Here is a 9,264-nt window from a genome sequence, read left to right as displayed (position 1 = left end):
CCCATCAGCGTCGTTGGCACTGTCGGTGGGGTCGGAAGGAGGAAGCCCCCGTGGGGTTGGGGAGCAGATAAACTTAATGTGTAGGGAGGAGGGCTGTGTGGTCTCTTTCAGGGTTTTTTCAGCCACTCCAGAAAGAACAGGTGGTGACCCTGGGATTTGCTACCCTTCTTCCCCCACCCCCACCCGCCCAAAAGGCAAGAGAATCCCTCAGGCCTCACTTGCCACGACATACTGATAGGACCAAAGAGGCTTTAGCCACAAACAGTTCCTGGTCAGACCAGCCCCAAACCCAGTCCCAGAAAGGCGCGTATAAGGAACCTCCAGATGTTCAACTCCAAAACTGACCTTGAGGATGACTAGCCCAAGGAATGGGGGAAGAGGTAAAGAAGTAGGAAGTGGGGGCAGAGTCCTGGGAATAGTGTGACAACAGGTTATACAAGTTATAGGCATACACGGTGGGATACCCAAATTGGAAGGGCTCAGAGATCCAAAGTATCTCTCTCTTTGTTTCTTACTTATCTTTCTTACTCCGTGTGTGGTTAGATAATGTGACCCAGCTCATAACACACCGTTGACCATTTTAACCCTTTTTGAGTGTACAACTCATTGGCACTAAATATTTCCACATTTTTTTTTTTTTTAAAGATTTTGTTTGTCAGAGGGGCGCCTGGGTGGCTCAGTTGGTTAAGCGACTGCCTTCGGCTCAGGTCATGATCCCGGAGTCCTGGGATCGAGTCCCACATCGGGTTCCCCCTTCTCTGTGGGGAGCCTGCTTCTCCCTCTGCCTCTGCCTGCCACTCCCCCTGCTTGTGCTCACTCTGTCTCTCTCTCTCTCTCTCTCTCTCTCTCTCTGTCAAATAAATAAACAAAAAATAAAAAAGATTTTGTTTGTCAGAGAGAGAGAGCACAGCAGGGGGGGGGAGCGGCAGGCAGAGGGAGAAGCAGGGTCCCCGCTGAGCAGGGAGCCCGATGGCAGGGCTCGATCCCAGGACTCCGGCATCATGACCTGAGCCGAAGGCAGACGCTTAACTGCCGGAGCCACCCAGACGCCCCAGTACTTCCACACTGTTGTGCAACCTTCCCCACCACACAGCCCATCTGTTTTCACAGGTGATTACTGAGCCTTTCCGTAAGACCTATCACCTCTACCAAACAGCAACAAGTGGGGCGGAACTCTGTAGGTAGGAAAGTTGTGCTTGAAATCGAGAACACTGGAGAACACCAGCCGGAACTCTGGGGCAACTGAAGCAGAGGCCTGACTCTCGGGAGGCAGGTTGGGCGGAAATCCTTTAGGGACTCCCCGTTAAATGCAGGTCCCCGAAGCCTGAGTGATTAGGAGGTGAAAGATGACATACAACGGTGACAGACTGTCTGTCACCCTGACGGGGCCGAGGAGAGACGCGGCCCCGTATTTTATTTCGTCGGAGAGTGGATCAGTGGGTCTGTCATAGAAACCAGGCCTGACAGCCTCAGCGACTCTGCTCCTTTTCCTTAACTCCCGCGGCCCAGCTCTGCCATCTATTAAAACATCCCGGGCTGTCAGGGATATTAAAAGGCTCTGTCACTCCTTCTTAAAACAGTCATAAATACAATCTGGACATGAGCATTTGGGCAGGAGCCCCGGTGCTGAATGGGAAGAGACAACAGCAGGTACGCCTGCCTTGCCTGACAGCTGAGGCTTTGGCACCGTTCAAACGGGGAGCCACGGACTAATCTCCTTGTTCTCTCGCTCGCGAGCAGCAAGGCCGTCTCATCATCTGCTGAGGCCCGGCATTTTGAAACAACTGCTCTTGAGCATAGGATGTGGCCTTTGTTAGCGGGACCACAAGCCTCCGCTTATCTCTGGGGCCTGGTGCACTTAACCGGCCCCTGTTCTAAGTGTCCGTTTGTGCAGCCTGCTCCCGAGGCCTCCCCAGGCAGTGCGGCGGGGGGAGGAACGAAAAGGTAACAAGAGAGCCCTAAGCTCTCCCTCCACGCTGCAGCTGGCCTCCTGTCCCTCTTTTATCTTCCCAGTCCCGTGAAGCCTCGGGGCCGACCCGCCTTGGTAAGAAGAGCCTTGTTGGGGGGCCGGAAGCGGACCTGCGGCCTTTCGGGTGGGCTCCCCAGAGTGCAGGCTGCTAACTGGAGGACCCCGGTCAGCCCTGAATCCTTGGTTCTCTCCAAACTCTGGGACCACAACTGTTTCTGCCTGGGGGCTGCTGGCCCCAAACAGGGAGGCCTTTTCCTTTCTATGTATTTGATAAGAACACATGACCTCGGACTGCTTGTTAGGAACTGACCCCTCTTCTCAAGAGGGTCCTATTGGATGGATGGGGTTTCTCCAGCTTGGAGCAGAGCCAAACAGCCAAAGACCAGGCCCAATCCCCTGGCAAATTCTGACTCTGGCCTCCATCTCTGTCTGTTGGGCGGGGTGTTCCCCAAATGCCTAGTTTGCTGAAACATGCCAAAAGCCCTGTTCATGACCTTCTGTGTTGGCATCCGGGCGGAGCCCAGGACCTTGGCATCTTGAGATGTCCTGTCTTCTGCCCACCCGGTGTGCAGCAGCCAGATTTGCTCCCCAGCCAGTATTTCCAGTTAGCTTTGGATAGATTTTAAACTATGGACTGTGTTTCCAACAAAATTACCTTCTCAGCAGCTGTTCCCAAATATCTCAAGTCACGAAGGGTCTGACTGTTATCTTTTCTTTCTACAGTATTTACTAAAAGCCTCCCTCATTTTGTGGTGCAGCCCCGGAGAGCAGACCTAGGCCTGTGTGTGGTGCTAAGAGGAAGACAAGTTTCTACCTAACATAAGGTAGCCCCCTCTGACAACCAGAGGTGCCCACAGGGCCCAGGTGAGAAAGTCACCATCACTGAGGACTGTGGGCAGACACCCGATCGGTATCTGACGGGCTGCTGCTGAGGTTGGGAGATGGGGTCTGTGACTCTGAGATTCAATGGTTTGGGGGCACTCGGTACGTCCAGAAGCAGGACAAGGCCTAGCAGCTGCTCACCAGCTGCCTTCCATGTGGCCATCTTGCCATTTACTCCCAGATGGTCAGACCCCTCACCCTCCAGGGTCGTAGGGCCAGCTGCAGGGTAGTGGGCCAGGCCTTCTCTGCGCTAGTAGCCCTCGGGCAGGATGCGGAGAGGAGGAGAGACATGAGGCTGAGAGTCCCTCCGGGTGAGAAAGGCACAGAGCTCACCCCTCTGGCTCTGGCTCTGGCTGGCTTGCACGGCCGCCCCCTCCTGCCCACTCCCCCCCCCTTCACCTGCCTTGCATTTTCCCTCCCTCTTTTGCTCTCTTAACCACCCCCCCATCTCCATGGCGATAAAAGGGGAGGTGGGGTGGGCTGTGCCCTGTGTTTTGAGTCGCTCCACAATAGCCCCTTTCTCTGGAGACACAGGGGCTGCCTGTGGAACTAATCTCCCCCTGCCCATCAGCTCACAAAGGACCAGGGAAGCCCCTCCCCCGGCCCAGCCGCCCTCGGTGACCCCGAGCCCGTTTCCGGGTGCGCTTCCAGCCCTCCGGGGCCTGCAGCTGGGCCTCTCTCACGGGATCCTGCACACAGGCAGGGTCACCCCGGCTGACCTCCCCTGGAGGACAGAGGTCAGGCCCCTTCTCCGGTCTCTGATGTGATTGGAAGGTTGCTGAGGCAGGGGGAGGGGGAGGGGAGGAGGAGGGGATCTTCCCCTTTAATGTAAAATTGAAAGACTCCCTGTGCCTTCCCGCCTGTGCCTGTCTCCGGCTGGGTTGGGTCGCCTGGCCTAGGACCCCCTTGGAAATCTGGGCATCTTGGAAATGGGCGAAACTCCTGGCAACGGGGCTTGCTCCAACCTGATCCCAGAGTGTTAGAATCCTAGAAGTCCTGGCGTGGGAAGTGCGAGAAACTGCTGAGGGCAGCAGGGCATGCCCAGTCAGCCCTGGTTGGGAGACTCGGATCCCTGCTTGCTGCCATCGGCTTCTAGACACCTCTGGGCCTTGCTGTGCGCATCCGCAGAGTGGGAATGATAGATAGATGCACCAACCTCACGGGTGGGGAGCGGAGCAAGTGAGATCATGCACGGAACAGGTTTCTGAGCATGGGCCTGGCTCATGGCAAGTACTCAGGCTACTGTAACTGTGACGGTCTCGGGCAGGAGGGGATAACCAGACTCCAAGAATCATCTCCTCAGCTCAGGCCAGGGCATCCCCATCTCAGAGTCCGGCTAGGACTCCTCCCTTTCCTCCTGTCTACAGTGGGCATGATGAGAGTTTCCACTGCACAGCTTTCTTGTGAAGATCCAATACGTTCACACACGGAAGGTGCACAGCTTTCTTATGAAGATCCAATACGTTCACAGACGGAAGGTGCTCAGAAGGGAACCCGGCTCGTCGTCCCTGCAATATAAACCTTAGTTGTGATTATTACCCATGTTGTGATCCTTGGGTCTCTGTGGGCCTGATTTCCAGAACAGTGCTTATTTCAAATATTCAAAGCCTTTGTCCCTACAGGTCCCCTCTCTTTTCCATGTCACACAGCACATTCTGATTTCTGGCAAGGAATAATATATGATCCCCCTCACTTGCTTGGCTGATGAAAAACCGCACATCTTGCCCATACAGACAGCAGCTCTAAAGGGACACAGCTAACCCAGAAGGGAGTAATTGGCCTCTTATAAAATAAGGCCAAGTGAAACATAGGAGTGCAGAAAGGTCGAGGGAGGTCTGGCAGGAGCTGCCGACAGCTCTCCTAACCTGCCCGACTTATTACCGGAATCATTTCAAGAGATAATTTAATGTTCTCCCTCTGTGGCCCAGTTTGCTCCTGAAGGGAAAAATAAATAAATAAACAAACCCAACCGCCCCAAACAACACATGCTTTATGAGAACATCACTTACTAGTTTTTAACAGCCCAGTTATTAATATAACTGTCCTGGCACCTTCTCTACATCTGATCACTGGGGAATGATGAACTTTGAATTCTGATGAATTCTGATTGCCACTCCCCTTACTACAAACATCTCTACCCGGTCCGCCAGGAAGGGAGAACCAGCCTTTCACATGCCCGGAGAGCTCAGAGGCGGGAGCCCGGGCTGCTTGTTGCTATGGCAGCTCTGGGGGGGCAAGGCTGGGAGATGAGGCAGGAGAGTGAGAAGGAACCCGTGGAGGTGGGGCAGGGGGATGCCTGTCGGGTGTGGTGGTGGAGAAAGCACTGGAACGTGCCTCTAGTTCCATAACCCAGCCCAACCTCTTACCTTCTGGGACCTCCTTTTCTTCTCTTACAAAATATTCTTAAGAATTCTTTTCCCCTTGGGGCGCCTGGGTGGCTCAGTTGGTTAAGCGACTGCCTTCGGCTCAGGTCATGATCCTGGAGTCCCAGGATCGAGTCCCGCATCGGGCTCCCTGCTCGGCAGGGAGTCTGCTTCTCCCTCTGACCCTATCCCCTCTGATGTGCTCTCTCTCTCTCATTCTCTCTCTCTCAAATAAATAAATAAAATCTTTAAAAAAAAAAAAGAATTCTTTTCCCCTTTGCCATTTTTAAGCATTTATGATGTGCCAGGCATTGTGCTCAATGCTTTTCTCCTTTAACACGTTCTCCTAACCGATGTATATGATAATACTAGTTGAATCCCCACTTGGTAGATAAGGAAACTCAGGCTCCCAAAAATGCGGAAGCCTGCCCGAGGTCACACAGCTGGTAAGCAGGGATGTTGGTTTACAACCTGGATTTGTCTGACTCCAGGGCTTAAGCCCACAACTGTTAGGCTACGCTGCATTCCAGGGGCAGTAACACCTGTCCTCCTACCTGGCCCGGGGGTAAGGTGGAGGGGACAGGCAGACGTGCCCACAAGAGTGCAAAGGCTCCGCCAACCACACAGTGCTCTCTCACACGTGGTGGTCTAAAGGGCTTTCCCAGCGGAAGGCAAAAGAAGAGGTTGGGCTGGGGTGAGCTGAATTAGAGTTGCCAAAGACAGGGCAACCGTCTCGGGTCCCCTCCCTTTTTGGGAGCTCTGTACTATCGCTCAATAAACTCCCCCCCCAAAAAAAAGGGCTGCCGAAGACAGCAACATCCCAAAGGGGACTGAATTTAGCAACAAGCATGACCACATCATAGCAGTACTCACTTTGGAAGAACGCATTATAGTTGATTTCATTTGACAATTGTGGATAAACAATGAAAGGGAGAACATTCCTATGTTCTGAGTCTTCCCACCCGCACAAAGGGTATTTTTTCTTTTGGTCTGGCTAGGTCATCCTCAGAGGGGCTGAGCCGAGCAGGACTCTGGTCTGCTTGGGTGGGTCAGATGCTACTTTTTCCTGCCCCCCAGGACCCTGGCACCACACAGGGCTGACGGCCTTGGGGGGGTGAGATCTGGGAGTTCAGCCACAGTAAGGAGTTGGTGGAGTTGGCAGGAGGGCACAGAGGGAGCGGGGGGGGGGAGGTGCGGTGGAAGATGGGGCCAGGCTCCCCATGTCTTTCCTGGCCCAGCCCAGGTTTGCTGGCCACAAGGGGCAGCCTCAGGCCCAAGCTGGCTGCTTGGTATTCTGCTCAGGCCCCTGCATCCTGCCTCCCAGCGCCCTGCCGGTGGGGCCTCCTCCCCTAGCCCAGACTGGGCCATGCATTATCCTCGCAAGATTGAGGACCTAATGGAGGCGATCAGCCCCCAGGGGAGCCACTCCATCCAGGCTCTGGAAGGAGGGCAAAACAGTCCTCGCTGGCTCCTTTATCCACCCTGAGACTGGGGTACACTTTGAGAGGGGGTTTCTTGGAACTGAGGAGGGGCTCTCTGCCACCCCTCTGGGAGGGCTCTGGACAACTCCAGTCCAGGAGGTGACATTGCAGCAATCCCTCTCTTCCTGTCCAGAGGATACCCTCAATATCCGGTGCCCCTGGGGGGCAGACCCCAGCCACTGTCAGCTCTCTTGAAGGACTTTCTGCTGGCTTTGGGGTGGGCATGCTCCCACCTCTACCCCACCCCCTCACCTGACTGCAAGCTGGCCAGCTCCACTGCCCATTGTTCCTGGCTCCCCCTCAACAGTGGGAGGTGGGGGGCTGAGCCTGGTCCCCCCAGGTCGGGAGCACAGAGCAGCCCCTCCCCTTTCCAGGCTTCAAAGGCCCAGAGGGACTAACCCTTGCCACTGTGGGGCCTCCTCTCTGGGAGCGGTGAGGGGGGCGAGCTTTCTGGGAGTGAGTAGAGCAGGCTGGGGGTGATCCTGAGCGTGTTGGAGGTCAAACGAGGGGAGGGCCTGAGGCAGACGGCCTGGGAAAAGCCTGGGGCTGGATGGGAAGCAGCAAAGGTGTTGCATAGTGCAACAATGTTGCTCCTCTCAGGAGCACCCAGCCCTTGCTCCTCCCAGGAGCACCTAGCCTTTACTGCACGCACACACAGCGGACCAGCAGCTGTGTCCACGCATCATGTAATTGCATCCTCCTGGGAACCAGTGCTTCTAGAGTTATATTGCACAGAGGGAGAAAATCAAGCTCAGAAAGGTTAAGTAACTTACCTGGGCTCACACAGGGAGGATCTGAACAGGATTTGGACCCACATTGTTTGACTCTGGAACCTTGCTCCTAACCTCAGGGCTGGACCACTGTAACAGGCAGCTGGGAGGGAAAGCAAAATGAGTGATGGGCACCCGCTCCAAAACACTCACCTGGCTTCATACACCTCAGCAAGATACGTGTTTCTTGCCAAAAAGCATCCAGGGATCCCAGAGGTAATTGTTTTCACAGAGCCCACATACCTAGTGGCTTTTTATATACTATCTACTTTATCCTATAGGGATTTTTTTTTTTCCTTCTCTTTCTGGCCCTGTCCCCCCACCCCCTGCCCCAGGCTTCTTCACTCCTCTTCTTCCCAGGCTAACATTCTCTCCTCCTACCATCTGCTCCCAAGATGGCCGACACTGCCCACCTTGCTTCCCTGGGGATGGATGGGTCCAGGACGCATCCCTCCCCCAGGTGCTGTAATTTGAGGGATTGCCCAGCTGGAATGGGCCCAGGGCCTCCCCAGGCTGCCCTCCCGCCACTGTGAGTCGGCTGCCCTCTGCCCTCTGCCCTCTTCTGCCATTAACCCTGTCACCTGCCGGACATCAGCCCCCGGGCCCAGTCTGTCATCCATGGCCAAAGATGGATGGGGGGCGGCTGGGAAGCGTAAGTGGCGACCCCTTAATGAGATCTGGCGGGGGAGGGCTGGGCTCTATCAGGCAGCAGCAGGACCAGGTTGGCAATAACGGCCCTTGCTGAGCATGACCCATTTTCCTTCTGGGGAGGGGAAGACAGTGGAGTGAGAGGCTGCAGGACAGGCTTGGGGGCCGCAGGATTAGGTTGCCACCTCCCTGGAGAGAGACTGGAGCAGGAAGAGATGGGCAGAGGCTGGGGAAAAAAAGACACCCCCCAACCTCTCATTCCTTCTCCTTGGCACTGTGACCCCAGCTCCTTGGGAAGAAACACAGACACAAAGAATCGCTAGGAAACAGGAGACCAGCTGCCTGGCCGGGGGCAGGCCCAAGGCAGTCCTGGGAGACTTCGTGTCTCCTCTCCATGTGCAGAGAAATCAGAGGGAGGGAGGCTCTGTGGGGTATTGTCTATAGAGTGGGGAGCATCTTCAGAAGGGCAAGGGAAGGGTCCTTTTGAAGCAGGAAAAAGAGGGGGAGGTAGGAGTGGGGGAAAAACGTTATTGGATGGTCACCTACACATTCCCCCTTAGTGATCCATGGACTTTTAAAAGGAAGAGATGCTGGAAAGCATCAGTTCTCACCTTTCATTGTACAAATGGGGAAACTGATGCCTAGGGAGGAGAAGAGGCCCACCCAGTTAGTGGCAGAGCCAGAGCCAGGATCCAGGGTTCTAGAAGATGAAGCTCGTTTACTTGGCACCGGTCTCACTCTCTCCTTGCTTCTTACCGAGGAAAAAAATAGAACAACTGCTGAAATCATTGTTCTTGGACTCATCTGAAAGGGCTTGTTCTTTCCCAACTCCCTCCTGCCCCCGCCCCCCATGAGGGAGAGTACCTGGCCCCAGGGCTTCCAGCAGGTCTGGGAGATAGACTGGGGGAGGGCGGGGGAGGGTGCCTCCTGAGTTCCTAGCCCGGAATGGGAAGCCATCACTCCCTGATGACGTGAGTGAGGTTGGTTGAAAAGAGGCTCTTTTGAGTTTGAGTTTGAAGTTTTATGATTTGGGATGTTGTTTTTTTCTCCCATGGAGAGTAAGGAGAACCAAGTGGGTGCCCAGCAAAAGTTGGCTGTAAGACCCTTTGACCCTTTATTTGGACATTATCCACGGCCAGTCCATCCCCAGA

The sequence above is a fragment of the Zalophus californianus genome, chromosome 16 (genome assembly GCF_009762305.2).
Source record: "Zalophus californianus isolate mZalCal1 chromosome 16, mZalCal1.pri.v2, whole genome shotgun sequence".
NCBI classification, from domain to species: Eukaryota; Metazoa; Chordata; class Mammalia; order Carnivora; family Otariidae; genus Zalophus; species Zalophus californianus.
This window is presented reverse-complemented; position numbering follows the sequence as displayed.